This window comes from Danio rerio, chromosome 4 (assembly GCF_049306965.1).
Source record: "Danio rerio strain Tuebingen ecotype United States chromosome 4, GRCz12tu, whole genome shotgun sequence".
NCBI lineage: Eukaryota > Metazoa > Chordata > Actinopteri > Cypriniformes > Danionidae > Danio > Danio rerio.
The window spans coordinates 64,530,134-64,550,000 of NC_133179.1; the positions used below are offsets into that span (position 1 = coordinate 64,530,134).

Below are 19,867 nucleotides of genomic sequence, written 5' to 3' on the forward strand. Positions count from 1 at the left end.
CAGTGATGAAGTTAATGAGACAATTATGTGTCTAATTAAAGGAGGATTGAGAATTATTGATGAACAACTGTTAACAAGCAGAATCACTGAAGGACAGAAAAACACAAGCCAAAACCAAAGATGAAATCAACTGAGAAAAAAAAACTCTAAATAAAATAATAATCAATAAAAATAAAACAAATTACACAATAAAAATTTTTATTTTTCAACATCTTTAAAAAAAACTCATCAAATTAAACAACTTATCATGGAGCTTCACCTATTACTGACCTTTGACTTTATTTCTGTCATGTGAACAAAAGCTCTTAATGAAATTTCTGTTGTTCATTTGAAGTCACCATGATGGAGGACAGAGTCTGCTTTAGTCAGGCTCTTTAACTTCTTACTATAAATGTCTTTAATTTTGGCTGCTATAGATAGTGTTAATTACGCTATTTAAACATATAGCATGGAAAGCTGAAAGAAAATTTAAGATTCAGTCTGAAGAGATTATTAATGGTATTATAGCCTTCCTTTTCTGCTTGTTTTCTAATTCAGTATCATATTAGTTATGTGTGAGAAATAAAAAATATACATAAATGAAACCACTGAAGCTCCAATAAAATAAAATTAAACCACCATTTAAAATGAGAATGTTTGATCTATGGCAGAACTCAAAAACACCCAGACATCAATAATTAGTCTTTGAATCTCAATGATGGTGACAAACAAAAAAATAAAAATCAAGTAAAAAAAAACACTACTGAAATATCACCTCCCAAAAACAACACAAAATACAGGAAAATAAAGAGGTTGTAAGAACATAAAGCTGCATAATTTATTCATGCTGCAATGCATGCTGGGAGCTTTGTACTATGCTGGCACCCAGCATGCATTACGGCATGAACTATGCAGCTTTTTTTTTTTTTTTTAGCAACCACGGTTGAGGTTCATGTCCTGATTCTTGATGCCTGTGTATCATAAAGAGCAAGCTGGAGCTTGAATGTTTATTGAATGACACTCTAATTATTAATTGCATCCTAATTGTTTGTTGAAGTTTCTATGAAGAATAGCCGACTGCCAGCATTATTGTCCCATGCAGCTTTAATACAACTTTATTTGCATAGTTTTATGAATCAACTTAATAAACACCTGAAATTAAATCTATAACAATTAAGCATAAACAGTAGAGTTTCTCTAGACCTTTCTTGCTATAGCTAATGAGTTTTAGAAATACAGCTATAACAGTCAGAGAAACATTAGGATACAAAATTAAAGCTTCAAGAGCTCAAATAAGCAACCTCTGATCTCTCTGATGGTGAGGTCAAATGAAATATTTTTAATAAAAAAATATAAACCTCTGTTCATTGTCAAATATTCTTACAGAAATGAAGTCAAACTGTACTCAGTGAAGCTGCTTATGCTATTATTTAATGGAGTTGTTTAATCCTCTGTTTTAATTCAGTTGGTTTGGTGTGAGGCTGTGTCTGTAGTTTTATTTCTTCCTTCAATTTCTTATTCCTTCAGTGATTGTGCTTGTTAATAGCAGGTGTTCAACAGCAGGTGTCTGAATTCACTTATTTGTGGTCATTCGCTCTGTCTAGTGGACTAAACTAATTGACTAATTTAAGGGCCAGGTGAATGAGGGTGTGGCGAGATTTCAGACACTCTGATTAGTTTCTCAAACACAAGGGTTTTCTACAAAGGTAGATACATGTTACTCTGTATGACAAGGCAAATCAGCTTCTAACGCCGAGAGGGTTATTTTACCTTTATCTAACTCTAGAATTTTAACACTTTACTCTGAATTACCACAACACTTGAAATTTAACACCAATGAATTTGCTGTGTAGTCAGGGTTCAAATTAAATCAGATGTAGATCTGCCCAGAAAGAAAAACACTAGATGCTGAAATAGGTATAAAACTCTTTCAAAAAGTGTAAAAATAGGAGCATTAATAGAAACATTTACTGTAATATACAATCTGTCCTAGACATTTTTATTTAAATTTAAAGGATTAATAAATTATAAGATAAATTATATGATAATTGCACAACTGCAGATTTCAAAACTCAGACTCTTAACCAAACATCTCCATTAACATCTATTAAAGTCAAGTGAAGATGCTGGTAGCTTAGAAGAAGAGAAACAAGGATGACCAAAGATCAAGATCAACATTTGATGCTTTTTATGTTTGCATATTGAATTTGTTTGCATATTGCTTTTATGGTACCTATATATAATATCACTTCAGTATATTCTACATGATTGTGAAAACTAGCAGCTAGGACTGAACCAACTGAATACTTATGCTTAAAACATTGTTGTCTTTGATGTGTTAAGAGAAAAAAACAGAGTACAGTCTTTTACTTCCTTCAAATCAAAAGAGAGGGGAGATGTTTGGCTGGACTTCTGTCAAAGTACAGTGGCATAATCTAGTCAATTGATAACAGCTATGTGGCTTATATCAGTCACTAGATAGAGGTAATTAAGAGAACTGGATTATGAAATTGCACTTTGGGTTAAAAGACAATAATATTAAGACTAAAGTCTTAAGAGGAGGGATTGAAGAAGGCAAGGTTTGGGTTGTGGTCGGCGCAGACCTTTACAGTACACTAAAGTTTACCGTGAGATGGGGTTTTAAGCTTATGGTTGGTGTGGATGTTGCTAAAACACGACAGGTTACTTTGAGGATGGGTTGTTGTAGGTGTAGACATCAGTACAACACAATAGTTTGGACTTCATGTCATGTAGGAGACATTAAATAGATCAATGATAACTGCAGAATGTCTTTCTGCTGTTGTGGCAATGAATGGACACTCAACAATTGAAAAGATTCTTTCCATGCCTTAGAAGCGTGACTTGATCAGTACTTATCTACACAGCATGCTGGCATCAAAGATCCTATTTCTCTTATATCATATCCCTAGTCTTCCACACTTTAGGAAACGTAAACATTCAGGACGTGCCATTAGCACAGCCTGCACTAAAAGAAGGCTGAAGATAACGGATGGCAACACAGAGTGCGACACCAATGTCACCTTGAAAAACCTGCCGTGACCCGGATTTGAACCGGGGTTGCTGCGGCCACAACGCAGAGTACTAACCACTATACGATTTTTTTTTTTATATCAAAAATTAAAAACAGTTACATTCAGGTAATAATACATTTACATTATATAAAGCCATTTGAACATATGTATTCCCGTTTAAAAAGTCTTTTTTCAAATACATCAATCTTGTCATTCATGTTACAGTAATAGAAAAGAGTATTAAGCAGTTCAGACATTTTTCTTTGAAACAATTTACACACAGACAATTTGCCATTCTTTTGTTTAACAATATTCCTTCTATTCCATATTACATTTCTTGCAACTGTTAAAATGAAGTTTATGAACCTTGTGTTTTTACCTTCTGTTTTACAACCAAATAAAAATAATGTTTCCCATTCCTCATCAACAACCTCATTTTCAATCCCCATTTCATTTAACATTTCTTTAATTTTTCCAATAAAACATTTTAACTCTTTGCATTTAAAAAAACAAATGTAATATACCTTCATCTTCTTCATTACAAACTTTACATCTTGCATCATTTGCCAAACCTATTTTACACAATCTCATTTCACTTAATAAACAGTTTTGTCTTAAAATGTAATCAAAATTTTCTAAAACGGGACTTTTCCACCAAGCTCTTAAATTTTGCCATATTTCCTTCTTTTCAATATTGGGGTATAACCTTTTCCAGTACTCTTCTGCTTTTGGTGTAACAAAAACATCTTTACGTAAACAAGAATAAAACATTTTCAGTATACCATCTTTAAAAGCATATTGATTTTCTTTAAAGTTTATCACCCTTCCTTCATCTCTGTGCATTTCCAATTTATTTTCTAAAATTTCTTTCCATTCTTTTGGTATATTTTTTTTCAAGTTTTTAAACTGATTTTCAATTACTCTTTTAGTTTTGTTTTCATAGTTTTCTATTATTGCATCTTTTATTACGTGCGCCTGTACATAACCAGGTATCACTTCATATAAAATATCTTTAATTTGCTTTATTCCTGCATTAAACCATTTCTTATAAAAAATAGTATTATTCCCTACTTTAATGTATTCATTTAAAAACAGCGGTTGCTTTAAAATCTCGTCTTTACTAAATGAACAATCAATATGCTTTCTAAAATCTCCCCATGCTTTAATAACCTCTTTATAGAATTCTGGAACTTTATTCATCATACTCTCTTTGGGCTTCATCCATAATATACAATCTTGTATTTCCCCACATTTATTTAAAAAATATCTCTTCACATCTTTCCATACATGTTTTTCTTCTTTCCAATATTTATTTACAGTTTTAATTCTTATGCTTTTCATTCTGATTAGAGGATCAATTAAACCTAAGCCTCCTTCTTCAACTTTACCAATTATGGTGTCATAAGCTATTTTGGAAGGTTTTCCTTCCCATAAGAAATCTAAAACAATAGCTTTTATCTTTTTATACACACTCATTGGCAAACTCACTGTACCTAAAACATACCACATTTTTGATAAAAATAAGGAATTTAAAACTAAAACTTTCCCCTTCAAAAACAAACTTCTTAATTTCCAGAAATGTAATCTTTTCTCCATTCCCTTTAAAACTTCCTCCCACATTAAATTCCTTGTTTCATTTTCATTTTCACCAACCCTTATACCTAAAATTTTCATATCAACTTTCTCCTCTTTAAATTTTATTTTTTCTGGTAAAACATTTATTTTTCCCATTCTCATGTATTTACTTTTTTCCTTATTAATTTTTGCTCCTGTTCCTTTACAATATCTGTTTAAAATTTCCTCTGCTTTTTCAATACTTTTAATATCTTTTACTATTAAAGTGGTATCATCAGCATACTGAAATATTTTGTGTTCTAAGTCTGTTCCTTTTATACATAATCCTCGTATTTGCGTTTCATTATCAATTGCTAATCCCAATGTTTCAGATACAAGTGTGTATAATAGTGCTGACATTGGACATCCTTGTCTTATTGATCTTGTTATTTTAAAATCTTTAGTTAAAAAACCATTTACTTTTATACAGCTTGTTATATCTGCATATAAACATTTTATCCATTGTAAGTATCTTTCTCCAAAACCAAATCTCTCCATTACATCCATCATATATTTGTGTTCCACTCTATCAAAAGCTTTTTCTAAATCGACACTAATTATATATCCTGTTTCTTTTTCCTCTCTCATATATCATATTATATCTCTTATATTGTTTATGACATCAGTTATGTCTCTTTTTAAAACTGCATATGCTTGATTTGTTTTGATTATGTTCGGTACAACTACTTTCAATCTATTAGCTTAAACCTTTGCTAAAATTTTATAGTCCGTGTTCAGCATGCTTAAGGGTCGATAATTTTTTAAGTCTCCTTTGTCTCCATTTCTTTTATAAATCATTTTCACCATTCCTTTCTTCATACTATTAGTTAACTCTCCTTTTTCATAAATATCACTGTATATTTCATTTAAAATAGGAATTAAAACATTTTTAAAAACTTTATAAAACTCAACTGGTAGTCCATCTATTCCTGGACTTTTCCCATTTCTCGACTGATCAATAGCTGTTTCTATTTCTAAATCTGTTATCTCACTCTCACACATTTCCTTGTCTTCTTTATTTAATTTTGCTGTTATTTTTTCTAATAAAAAATTTTCATCATTTAAATTAACTCCATTTTCTGTAAATAATTCCTTATAAAATCGTCTAGTTTCATTTAAAATTCCCTCTTTGTCTTCTACAGTTTTCCCATCTTGTGTTTTTATACATTTTATTATAGCTGCTCTCTGTCTTGTTTTTTCTAATTCATAAAAGTATTTTGTACTTCTTTCTCCTTCTACAATGTCTTTAGCTCTGCTTCTAATAATTACTCCTTTACACTTTTCTTCTTCAATTTTCTTCAGCTTTTCCTGTAATTCTATTATTTTGTCAACATTTATCCCATTTACTTTACTCATTTCTTCATTCCATTCTTTTCTAATTTTATTTTCTTTGAATTTTTTGGCCTTTTGTATTTTTTCTGATATATTTATTGAGTATTCTTTTATTCTATTTTTCAGATTATCCCACCATAAACCTGTTTCTGTTTCAAACATTTCATCATTCACACTATTAATTATTATATTTTCTATATCCATTTTATAACTTTCTATTTTTAACAGCTCAGTGTTGAGTATCCACACTCCTGGTCCTTTTTCAATCTCATTAAAATTCATTGTTATCCATAAAAAATCATGATCACTCTCACTATAGGTTTTATATAAAATTGTGTTAACATATTGTACTTCTTTTTTCTTACATAAAAACAAGTCAATTCTACTTTGCTTTAAAATCCTATTTGCAATTTCTCTTCTTGAATACTCTCTTTTCATACCATTTCGCTCTCTCCATACATCTACCAAATCACATTTTCTCATCAAATTTTGTAGTTCATTCCTCCCTCTGTCTGTTCTAAAATTCATTGAGTCATCTATATCTATTCTTTGCATGGCAATATTAAAATCTCCTAAAATATATATGTTTTCATTCTTTTCTATTAGCTTATCTATTTCCTTATAAAAGTCATATTTGTCCTTTTCCTCATTTGGTGCATGTATGTTGCATACTCTAAAACTTTTCCCACCACACAGAACTTTTACAATTATTATTCTTCCATTAGTGTCTTTATAGTCTAATTCTACTTTCTCAAAAATCCCTCTTTTTATTAAAATTGCTACTCCTCTATTCTTTTCTATATTTCCATTACTAAATATTTCACCATTCCATAATTTTCTCATTTCATTTTTAATCTCATTTTCCCACTTTGTCTCTTGTAAACATAATATATCACACTTTTTTGTCAAACACGTTAATCTTTCAAACTTTTCACATTTGGACAATCCTCTTACATTCAATGATACCACACATACATTACTCATTAGTATAATTATTGGATAAACCAATAACCACCATTCATTCTGAGTCACTTTCACTTAAACAAATGTTTCTTGCATCTCCTTTTTCAAATTTCTTCCTTTCCATTCTTTCTTTAATCTCTTCTCTTCTTATTTTCTGCCGTTGTAGGACCATTTCAATGTTTAAGCCATTTTTAGATCTTGATTTTAAATCTTTTATCTTTTTTCCTTTTTCTTTTTTTTCCAGTCCATAATTCCCCCTTTCAAAATCCATTGCTCTTACCTCATTTATTGCTCTTATTTCATTGTCCTCAGTCCTTGTTTTCTCCTGTCTCTCTTCATTGTTCAGTTCTATAGTGTCCTCATCATCTTGTTCCTCAGCAAATTGTCTATTATTTGGTTCTCCTTCTTCCTTGTTTGCTCCTTCTCCCAGTTCCATTCCTTTATCCTCTTGCTCATTTCTGTTCTCTTCTGTATTGTTTTCCTCTTCTGTTTTGTCCTCCTTCCTTTCTGTTGCCGTATTTTCAAGTGATTCTTTTATTTCCATCTTTTCAATTTCCTCCTCTTTTTCACAGTTACATCTTGTCGATGCCCTCTCGCAGCCCTGGCACTGCGGAACTTCGCAGTCCCGCACATAATGCCCCTGCTCAAGACATCTCCTGCATGTGAAATTTGGGCAGTCTTTCTTCTCATGCTCTGTACTGGAGCAGAGTCTGCACATTTTCAGTTGATTGTCATGTATCACTCTGAAATATTGCATCCCTTCTTCCGTTATGAAGCCAACATTGTATGGTAAAGATTTCACTTCTTTGGGAAATTTTACCCTGACAAAGTGTGTTCCATCTGCCACCATTGTTCCCAGATGATATTTTCTTCTTATTGGAAGTATCGGAGTTACTCCCCAATTGCTTAGTTTCTGTTGTATCTCATCATCGTGTATATAACTTGGCAAGTTCAGAAATGATACCATTTTTTCTGTTGCACACAGCTTTTTCATCTCACATTCTTCTCCATTAATCATCAGTCCGTTTAACAATATCTCGCATTCTTTTTCACTTTCCATTGTCAGTTCAAATTCATTGTTGTTTTTTCTTCTCAGTCCAAGTAGTTTGCCAATCCCTACTTTGTCTTCTACTGCTTTAATTATGTTGTTTATAGTTGCGTTTTCAATGTCTCTTACCATCATTGTTAGTGTGGCTTTTCTTCTTGTACTCTCTTTGATACCTTGCTTGCTTCTTTAGTTTGTTCAGCATCTGTTGTTTTTGACTTAAAGCATTCCTTTGTCCTTCAATATTCTTTTCACTTTCAATACTTGCATTTGATTGTTGATCCCCTTTCTTTTCTTGACCACCTCCTTTTCCTTCTTTTTTCTTTGAAACAACTGTTGCCCATGTCTCCTTGCTGTTTTCTCCGGCATCTTCATTTCGAGTCCTTTCAAACGTGTTTGTAGCATTTCCTTGCTCCCCGTTCCTTTGTTCATTTGTGTCCAGTCCATTCTCTTTCTCTGTTGTGTCCATTTTGTTGTTTTCTAACCCCAAAACAGTGTTACTGTTTGGGGTTAGTAAAAATAATCTTTAACTGAAAAAACAATCAAAGTAAACTTTGTAATACAAAAACTAAAAATAAAAAACAAAACTGCCAAAATGGAAGAGCCTCTCTCTTCCTTCTGCCACCTCACACTTCCTGCAGTGCAACAACTCTAACTCACACTAGAGGGCGTGTCCAGGGCCTCAACTTCCGAGTTCAGATGAGATCAGGCATTTCCAGGGTGGTATGGCCGTAAGCGAAAGAGGCCGTCAAGAGTTGGCCATTTAAAACAGGCGCAGCACCAGGGAACGAGCGCAGCTCAGCTGGCATCAACACAGCACCGACAGAAACAATGCCCTTGAAGGCGAGAAAAAAATAATGGCAGCGAAGCTGTGACACAGGGAAGTCTATCAGCTGCCAAATGAAGGACTTTCGAAAAGCTTACAGCACCTGGTATTCCCAGGCGGTCTCCCATCCAAGTACTACCCAGGCCCGACCCTGCTTTACTTCCGAGTTCAGATGAGATCGGGCATTTCTTTTTTTTTTTTTTTTTTATGAGATCAGGCATTTCTTTTTTTCTTTTTTTTTTTTTTTTTCTTTATTTTATATCAAAAATTAAAAACAGTTACATTCAGGTAATAATACATTTACATTATATAAAGCCATTTGAACATATGTATTCCCATTTAAAAAGTCTTTTTCAAATACATCAATCTTGTCATTCATGTTACAGTAATAGAAAAGAGTATTAAGCAGTTCAGACATTTTTCTTTGAAACAATTTACACACAGACAATTTGCCATTCTTTTGTTTAACAATATTCCTTCTATTCCATATTACATTTCTTGCAACTGTTAAAATGAAGTTTATGAACCTTGTGTTTTTACCTTCTGTTTTACAACCAAATAAAAATAATGTTTCCCATTCCTCATCAACAACCTCATTTTCAATCCCCATTTCATTTAACATTTCTTTAATTTTTCCAATAAAACATTTTAACTCTTTGCATTTAAAAAACAAATGTAATATACCTTCATCTTCTTCATTACAAACTTTACATCTTGCATCATTTGCCAAACCTATTTTACACAATCTCATTTCACTTAATAAACAGTTTTGTCTTAAAATGTAATCAAAATTCTCTAAAACGGGACTTTTCCACCAAGCTCTTAAATTTTGCCATATTTCCTTCTTTTCAATATTGGGGTATAACCTTTTCCAGTACTCTTCTGCTTTGGGTGTAACAAAAACATCTTTACATAAACAAGAATAAAACATTTTCAGTATACCATCTTTAAAAGCATATTGATTTTCTTTAAAGTTTATCACCCTTCCTTCATCTCTGTGCATTTCCAATTTATTTTCTAAAATTTCTTTCCATTCTTTTGGTATATTTTTTTTCAAGTTGTTAAACTGATTTTCAATTACTCTTTTAGTTTCGTTTTCATAGTTTTCTATTATTGCATCTTTTATTACGTGCGCCTGTACATAACCAGGTATCACTTCATATAAAATATCTTTAATTTGCTTTATTCCTGCATTAAACCATTTCTTATAAAAAATAGTATTATTCCCTTCTTTAATGTATTCATTTAAAAACAGCGGTTGCTTTAAAATCTCTTCTTTACTAAATGAACAATCAATATGCTTTCTAAAATCTCCCCATGCTTTGATAACCTCTTTATAGAATTCTGGAACTTTAATCATTATATTCTCTTTGGGCTTCATCCATAATATATATTCTTGTATTTCCCCACATTTATTTAAAAAATATCTCATCACATCTTTCCATACATGTTTTTCTTCTTTCCAATATTTATTTACAGTTTTAATTCTTATGCTTTTCATTCTGATTAGAGGATCAATTAAACCTAAGCCTCCTTCTTCTACTTTACCAATTATTGTGTCATAAGCTATTTTGGAAGGTTTTCCATCCCATAAGAAATCTAAAACAATAGCTTTTATCTTTTTATACACACTCATTGGCAAACTCACTGTACCTAAAACATACCACATTTTTGATAAAAATAAGGAATTTAAAACTAAAACTTTCCCCTTTAAAAACAAACCTCTTAATTTCCAGAAATGTAATCTTTTCTCCATTCCCTTTAAAACTTCCTCCCACATTAAATTCCTTGTTTCATTTTCATTTTCACCAACCCTTATACCTAAAATTTTCATATCAACTTTCTCCTCTTTAAATTTAATTTTTTCTGGTAAAACATTTATTTTTCCCATTCTCATGTATTTAGTTTTTTCCTTATTAATTTTTGCTCCTGTTCCTTTACAATATCTGTTTAAAATTTCCTCTACTTTTTCAATACTTTTAATATCTTTTACTATTAAAGTAGTATCATCAGCATACTGAAATATTTTGTGTTCCAAGTCTGTTCCTTTTATACATAATCCTCGTATTTGCGTTTCATTATCAATTGCTAATCCCAATGTTTCAGATACAAGTGTGTATAATAGTGCTGACATTGGACATCCTTGTCTTATTGATCTTGTTATTTTAAAATCTTTAGTTAAAAAACCATTTACTTTTATACAGCTTGTTATATCTGCATATAAACATTTTATCCATTGTAAGTATCTTTCTCCAAAACCAAATCTCTCCATTACATCCATCATATATTTGTGTTCCACTCTATCAAAAGCTTTTTCTAAATCGACACTAATTATATATCCTGTTTCTTTTTCCTCTCTCATATATCATATTATATCTCTTATATTGTTTATGACATCAGTTATGTCTCTTTTTAAAACTGCATATGCTTGATTTGTTTTGATTATGTTCGGTACAACTACTTTCAATCTATTAGCTAAAACCTTTGCTAAAATTTTATAGTCCGTGTTCAGCATGCTTAAGGGTCGATAATTTTTTAAGTCTCCTTTGTCTCCATTTCTTTTATAAATCATTTTCACCATTCCTTTCTTCATACTATTAGTTAACTCCCCTTTTTCATAAATATCCCTGTATATTTCATTTAAAATAGGAATTAAAACATTTTTAAAAACTTTATAAAACTCAACTGGTAGTCCATCTATTCCTGGACTTTTCCCATTTCTCGACTGATCAATAGCTGTTTCTATTTCTAAATCTGTTATCTTACTCTCATACATTTCCTTGTCCTCTTTATTTAATTTTGCTGTTATTTTTTCTAATAAAAAATGTTCATCATTTAAATTAACTCCATTTTCTGTAAATAATTCCTTATAAAATCGTCTAGTTTCCTTTAAAATTCCCTCTTTGTCTTCTAGTTTTCCCATCTTGTGTTTTTATACATTTTATTATAGCTGCTCTCTGTCTTGTTTTTTCTAATTCATAAAAGTATTTTGTACTTCTTTCTCCTTCTACAATGTCTTTAGCTCTGCTTCTAATAATTACTCCTTTACACTTTTCTTCTTCAATTTTCTTCAGCTTTTCCTGTAATTCAATTATTTTGTCAACATTTATCCCATTTACTTTACTCATTTCTTCATTCCATTCTTTTCTAATTTTATTTTCTTTAAATTTTTTGGCCTTTTGTATTTTTTCTGATATATTTATTGAGTATTCTTTTATTCTATTTTTCAGATTATCCCACCATAAACCTGTTTCTGTTTCAAACATTTCATCATTTACACTATTAATTATTATATTTTCTATATCCATTTTATAACTTTCTATTTTTAACAGCTCAGTGTTGAGTATCCACACTCCTGGTCCTTTTTCAATCTCATTAAAATTCATCGTTATCCATAAAAAATCATGATCACTCTCACTATAGGTTTTATATAAAATTGTGTTAACATATTGTACTTCTTTTTTCTTACATAAAAACAAGTCAATTCTACTTTGCTTTAAAATCCTATTTGCAATTTCTCTTCTTAACTACTCTCTTTTCATACCAATTCGCTCTCTCCATACGTCTACCAAATCACATTTTCTCATTAAATTTTGTAGTTCATTCCTCCCTCTGTCTGTTCTAAAATTCATTGAGTCATCTATATCTATTCTTTGCATGGCAATATTAAAATCTCCTAAAACAAATATGTTTTCATTCTTTTCTATTAGTTTATCTATTTCCTTATAAAAGTTATATTTGTCCTTTTCCTCATTTGGTGCATGTATGTTGCATACTCTAAAACTTTTCCCACCATACAGAACTTTTACAATTATTATTCTTCCATTAGTGTCTTTATAGTCTAATTCTACTTTCTCAAAAATCCCTCTTTTTATTAAAATTGCTACTCCTCTATTCTTTTCTATATTTCCATTACTAAATATTTCACCATTCCATAATTTTCTCATTTCATTTTTAATCTCATTTTCCCACTTTGTCTCTTGTAAACATAATATATCACACTTTTTTGTCAAACACGTTAATCTTTCAAACTTTTCACATTTGGACAATCCTCTTACATTCAATGATACCACACATACATTACTCATTAGTATAATTATTGGATAAACCAATAACCACCACTCATTCTGAGTCACTGTCACTTAAACAAATGTTTCTTGCATCTCCTTTTTCAAATTTCTTCCTTTCCATTCTTTCTTTAATCTCTTCTCTTCTTATTTTTTGCCGTTGTAGAACCATTTCAATGTTTAGGCCACTTTTAGATCTTGATTTTAAATCTTTTATCTTTTTTCCTTTTTCTTTTTTTTCCAGTCCATAATTCCCCCTTTCAAAATCCATTCCTCTTACCTCATTTATTGCTCTTATTTCATTGTCCTCAGTCCTTGTTTTCTCCTGTCTCTCTTCATTGTTCAGTTCTATAGTGTCCTCATCATCTTGTTCCTCAGCAAATTGTCTATTATTTGGTTCTCCTTCTTCCTTGTTTGCTCCTTCTCCCAGTTCTATTTCTTTATCCTCTTCCTCATTTCTGTCCTCTTCTGTATTGTTTTCTTCTCCTGTTTTGTCCTCCTTCCTTTCTGTTGCAGTATTTTCAAGTGACGCTTGTGTTTCCATCCTTTCAACTTCCTCCTCTTTGTTGCAGTTACATCTTGTTGATGCCCTCTCGCAGCCCTGGCACTGCGGAACTTCGCAGTCCCGCACATAATGCCCCTGCTGAAGACATCTCCTGCACGTGAAATTTGGGCAGTCTTTCTTTTCATGCTCTGCACTTGAGCAAAGTCTGCACATTTTCAGTTGATTGTCATGTATCACTCTGAAATACTGCATCCCTTCTTCCGTCATGAAGCCAACATTGTATGGTAAAGATTTAACTTCTTTGGGAAACTTTACCTTCACAAATCGTGTTCCGTCTGCAACCATTGTTCCCGGATGATATTTCCTTCTTATTGGCAGTATAGGAGTTACTCCCCAATTACTCAGTTTCTGTTGTATCTCCTCATCCTGTATATAACTGGGCAAGTTCAGGAAAGATACCATTTTTTCTGTTGCACACAGCTTTTTCACTTCACATTCTTCTCCATTAATCATCAGTCCGTTAATCAATATCTCGCATTCTTTTTCACTTTCCATTGTCAGTTCAAATTCATTGTTGTTTTTCCTTCTCAGTCCAATTAATTTGCCAATCCCCACTTTGTCTTCAACTGCTTTGATTATGTTGTTTATAGTTGAGTTTTCAACATCCTTTATCATCATTGTCAGTGTGGCTTCCTTCTTATATTCTCTTTGATATCTTGCTTGCTTCTTTAGTTTGTTCAGCATTTGTTGTTTTTGACTTAAAGCATTCATTTGTCCTTCAGTATTCTTTTCACTTTCAATACTTGCAATTGATTGTAGATTACCTTTCTTTTCTTGACCACCTCCTTTCCCTTCTTTTTTCTTTGAGACAACTGTTGCCCATGTCTCATTGCTGTTTTCTCCGGCATCTTCATTTCGTGTCCTTTCAAGCATGTTTGTAGCATTTCCTTGTTCTCTATTCCTTTTTCCATTTGTGTCCTGTCCATTCTCTTTCTCCGTAGTGTCCATTTTGTTGTTTTCTAACCCCAAAACAGTGTTACTGTTTGGGGTTAGTTAAAAATAATCTTTAACTGAAAAAACAATTAAAGTAAACTTTGTAATGCAAAAACTAAAAATAAAAAACAAAACTGCCAAAATGGAAGAGCCTCTCTCTTCCTTCTGCCACCTCACACTTCCTGCAGTGCAACAACTCTAACTCACACTAGAGGGCGTGTCCAGGGTGGTATGGCCGTAAGCGAAAGAGGCTGCCAAGAGTTGGCTATTTAAAACAGGCGCAGCACCAGGGACCGAGCGCAGCTCAGCTGGCATCGACACACCACCGACAGAAACAATGCCCTTGAAGGCGAGAAAAAATAATGGCAGCGAAGCTGTGACACGGGGAAGTCTATCAGCTGCCAAATGAAGGACTTCGAAAAGCTTACAGCACCTGGTATTCCCAGGCGGTCTCCCATCCAAGTACTAACCAGGCCCGACCCTGCTTTACTTCCGAGTTCAGATGAGATCGGGCATTTCCAGGGTGGTATGGCCGTAAGCGAAAGAGGCCGCCAAGAGTTGGCTATTTAAAACAGGCGCAGCACCAGGGACCGAGCGCAGCTCAGCTGGCATCGACACACCACCGACAGAAACAATGCCCTTGAAGGCGAGAAAAAATAATGGCAGCGAAGCTGTGACACGGGGAAGTCTATCAGCTGCCAAATGAAGGACTTCGAAAAGCTTACAGCACCTGGTATTCCCAGGCGGTCTCCCATCCAAGTACTAACCAGGCCCGACCCTGCTTTACTTCCGAGTTCAGATGAGATCGGGCATTTCCTTTTTTTTTTTTTTTTTTTTTTTTTTTTTTTTTTTATTGAAAAAACTTAAAAATGAAATACATCATATGTAAACATTTCATAAATCATATACAAGGAACAATCTGTACATTATACATTGCTACCAAATCATCATAAACATGACATTTCACATTCACTTATATCTAGCATATCAGTCATCTTATTTTTTCAAATCAACTTAAAAATTAAGCATCAATCCCTTTTTGTGGTCTACCGTTATAAGCTCGCTTTCATGAATAAAAGCTTCCTCAAAAACATCTTTTCTTAGATATTTCCACATTAAATACACATTCTTTCTAACTACACTTTTAAACATGTCATTCACGTCTATTATTTTTGCTTCAAAATATGCCATATTCCTCCTTGCCCATATTGCATACCTTGCATGACTCAGAAAAAAATTACATAAATTTACATTTTTTTCTTTGCAATTTGTATTTTCTCCAAATAAGAACAGTTGTTTCCATTCATTTCCTTGTGCATTTTTCCCCCAATTGTCTTTTATCAGTTGTTTCAGTTTTTCATGAAAAAATCCCAGCTCCTTACATTCAAAGAAAATGTGCATCAGGGTCTCTGGATCAGACTTACATACATCACACTCCCTGTTTACATTTCTGTTTATTTGATGAATCACAACCTTTGTGTATATTCTATTATGCCGTAACTTAAAATCTAAATTTTCACAGTCTAAGCTGTTATATTTCACATTTAAATTTTTCCAAATTGTTTTAACATTTAAATTTGGAAACAATTTTGGCCACACATTTTCAGATGCAGGCAGTTTGATTTCCTTTTCCACAAATATTCCATATATAGTTTTTGTTATTACATCAGATAAACATATCTTTTTACCATTTTTGACAATAAACATTTCTGGCATTCCCCAATTTCCTGGTTTGGCACTTTCTCTCTCAATCATTTCCACCCATCTCTTTGGTAAGCTAACTCTGATGTTTTCACATACAGAGTCTACTTGTGATTTTTTAATTTCATCATCCCACTCCACCACAGAGTCATAAATAGCTCTGTTTGGTAAAAAACCTTTGACAAATTCATATACCATGTCTTTTACTTGTCTTATTCCAGCTTTCATATACAGTCTATTATAAAACATCCTCCCTCTTATCTGTATCTTTGGATTTAGAAATACTGGCTGCTTATGTATTTGATTTATATTTTCACACTCATATCCCACTTCCTTTACAAATTCAGACCAAGCACTGCATACTTCTTGATAAAATACAGGTATGTTTTCATACATTGGTTTCTTTAAAGACATGAAAACCCCTTCTTCTCCACATCCACTACTTTTACTCAAATATTCTCTCATAAAACCTTTCCACCCAAATTCCTCATTACCATATAGAAGTTTTTTCATTATTTTCACTCTTAATGCTTTCTTTTTAATATTAAGATCAATCAGCTTTAAACCTCCTTCTGTGTAGTCTGCTATTAATGTTTTGTTGGATATTTTGACTCCTTTCCCTCCCCATATGAAATTATTCAGAACCTCTTTTATCTCATTTAAAACCCACACCGGTAAGTCAACTGCACCTAAAATATAGTTACATTTAGTTAGAAGCAATGAATTCACAACTGTGATTTTGCCCTTTAGTCTTAATTCTCTTAATTTCCAGCATCCTAAAACTTTTTTAATTTTATTTAATATACCCGTCCATGTGGCATTTGTTGCTTCTTTTGTATTTACTCCTATATTAACTCCAAGAATCACTGTTTGTTCTTTTGCAACTTTGAAAGGTATATCACACCCACTTAACCCCACCCCACCTATACTCATTATTTCAGACTTTTCTATATTGATTTTAGCTCCTGATGCTTTCCCATATACTTCTTGATGCTTCATTATTCGTTTTATACTTCTCATGTCCCTTACCGTGAACGTTGTATCATCTGCGTACTGATGAATTAAACTCACACCACCATATGGTATTTGAATTCCTCTTATTTCCTTATCTTGCTTTACTAGTGTTGCCAGCGATTCTATAGATATTGAGTATAGCATCGCTGACAACGGACATCCCTGCCTCACTGATCTTTCCAACGGAAAGGTGTTTGTTAAAACTCCATTCACTTTTACACAACTTTTTGCATTTTTATACAACAGCTTTATCCAATTTAAAATCTTCTCTCCAAACCCATATCTTCTCATTGCTTGTTCCATGAAATTGTGTTCTACCCTGTCAAATGCTTTATTTAGGTCAATGCATAGCATTAATCCTCCTTCTCCATCTTTGTCCATGCTGCTCACAACATCTCTAATTGTGCATATTGTGTCAGTGATGTCCCTCCCTGGTATGCCATAAGCTTGATTAGGTGATATTATGCTTCGCACTACTCTTTTTATTCTATTAGCTAAAATTTTTGTTAGAATCTTATAATCTGTGTTTAAAAGACTTAAAGGTCTATAATTTTCCAAATTTAGCGGACTGCCTTTATTCTTGTAAAGTATGGTGATTACTCCCAAACCTGTTGATTCTGGTATCTCTCTTCTTTCTTCCATATGTTTAAATAATTTCATCAGTATCGGTGCTAATATCTCTTCAAAAGTTTTATAAAACTCATGCGTTAACCCATCTGACCCTGGACTTTTATTCACTTTTGTTTCTTTTATTGCTTGTTTTATTTCTTCTATGTTTATATCTCTTTCACATGTTTCCCTTTCTTCATCACTTAACTTAACGTTTACAGTATTTAAAACTTTGTCCACATATTCCTGTTTTGTATTCTCTTTCTTAAAAAGTCTTTCATAAAATAATTGTACTGTTTCCAATATTTTTACATAATCTGTTATCTTTTCACCATTTTCATTTTTTAGTTCTGTAATGTAATTTTTCCTCTGCTTTCCCTTTTCCAAATTTAGAAAGTATTTTGTACACCTCTCCCCTTCAAGTGCATACTTTGCCCTGCTTCTCACTTTTGCACCTTCACATTTTTCTGTTTCATACATCTCCAATACCCCTTTTATCCTCAGAAAGTTTTCTTTTGTGTACTCAGGGTTGTTTTCTATTTTCTCTGCTTCTTTCTCTAAATTATTTCTCATGCTTTCCATCTCCATTTTTTTCTTAAAGTTCCTCTGTTTTGAATATCGTATACTTCTTATTTTTATTTTCTGTTTCAAATCCTCCCACCACTCGCATACATTATTTTCAAATAATGGATTTTCCATTTCATACATTATACATCTTTCAATGCTCTTCCTATATGCCTCTTCTTTTAATAAACTTGCATTCAGGCACCACATCCCCCACCCCTTGATTCTAAATTTAAACTCATCTTTACCATCATAGCAGCATGATCTCCTATTTCAATAAACTTATAACTTACATTTTTCACATACTGCAATATTTCCCTTTTTACTAAACATAAGTCTATACGACTTTGTTTTAAAACCCCTAATACTATTTGCCTTCTTGAGAATTCCCTCTTGAATGGGTTTTCCTCCCTCCAGGCATCCACCATGTTCTCACTTTGCATTAATTCATTTAAGTATCTTCTGGATGCATCTGATTTAAAATTAATACTTTTTGACACATCAAGCCTTGTGCACCAAACATTAAAATCTCCAACTACTATGCAGTTGCCTGTGCACAGTGGTTTCATTGTTTTAAAAACCTCTTTTCTTTCAGTTTCTATGTTAGGAGCATATAAATTAAGCAATCTAAAGGATTCATTGTAATACATGAAGTCTATTCCCAACAATCTACCATTACCATCGTTATGTATTTGCTTTACATTATGTACTCCTCCCTTTTTAAGCAAAATTGCCACACCGCATGCTCTCTGACTTCCATGATTTACATAAATCTCTTCTCCCCAAACTTTTTTTATATCACTCATTTTATCATTTGACCAATGTGTTTCTTGCAAACAAATTACATCTGTTTTGAACTTTCTAATCACCCTCTCAAACTTTTCCATTTCTCTTAGTCCATTGCAGTTCAAACAGGCAATTTTCAGCAAGTCACACATTGCATATAGTATAAAAAAGAGGAGAACCCACATTTGAAAATGTCTTCAGATCTTACTTTTTTGTAGTCTCTTCTTCAGTGCCTTTCATTTTCCTTTTCAGCATCTTGATATTTCCGGCACTCATGTCCATTTCCTCCTCCAGTTGTATCAGTGGTGTCTCTAAAATTCTCGTCATGAAGTCTCTTCCCCTTTGATTTTCCTTGTGCTCCTTCCCATCTTGGTTCGCTTTTTCTTGACCTCCTTTCTTACCATTCCCTCCTCCTTCAATTAATAATTCCTCTTCCTCTTGAAACACTTGCTTCTGCGGGAATTTTCCCATGGCATCTTGTGAGTCATCCATCGGCTCTTGTACTTCTTCTCCAGCCCTTTGTTCTACCATTATATCTTCTTCATTCTGTTTATCTTCTTCATCTTTTTCCTTTCCTGTTATTGCCTCCTCCACACTTTCATATAGATCCAGAGAGCTTCCCATGATTTCTTCCTCTGGAATTCTGCATACACACATTGCAGTGACCATCTTACACAACTTGCATTTTCCTTTGTCACATTCGCGCACATAATGACCCTGAATGCCACATTTATAACACTTAAAGTTAGGGCAGTCTCTTACAATGTGTCCTGGTTGGATACAGACTCTGCAGACTTTCACCTGTCTGTCATGTATGACCCTAAAATGTTCTGTTCC

The 19,867-nt window shown here is 32.7% G+C and overlaps 1 non-coding gene across 1 annotated transcript; it reads right to left on the reverse strand.

The window, feature by feature from the left end:
• Positions 1-14,777: 14,777 nt before the first annotated feature.
• Positions 14,778-14,896, reverse strand: LOC137494356 (5S ribosomal RNA). The gene has a single exon (XR_011014316.1). It is a non-coding gene; the product is annotated as a 5S ribosomal RNA (ribosomal RNA).
• Between the last annotated feature and the right edge of the window lie 4,971 nt (positions 14,897-19,867).